Genomic DNA, 295 nt, shown 5'->3' with positions numbered 1-295 from the left:
CGACAGCAGGAACGGCAGCAGCAGCAGAGGCTGCAGCAGCATCAGCAAGAAAGTCAGCAGCGGCAGCAGGAACGGCAGCAGCAGTAGAAGCAGCAGCAGCAGAAGCCTCCTCTAAAGCCGACGCGGGATGGAGGCGCTGCTGCACGAGGCCCGCGCGGCCCCCCAGGAGCAGCAGCTGCAGCAGGAGGCTGCGCATGGGCAGCAGCAGCAGCAGCAACAGCAGCAGCAGCAGCAGCAGCTGCGGCTGGATAGCGATTTAGAAGGCGGGAGCCATGCTGAAGGCCACGTGCCGCTG

This window comes from Eimeria tenella, genomic scaffold (genome assembly GCF_000499545.2).
Source record: "Eimeria tenella Houghton genomic scaffold, Eth_scaff2923, whole genome shotgun sequence".
Lineage (NCBI taxonomy): Eukaryota > Apicomplexa > Conoidasida > Eucoccidiorida > Eimeriidae > Eimeria > Eimeria tenella.
This window is presented reverse-complemented; position numbering follows the sequence as displayed.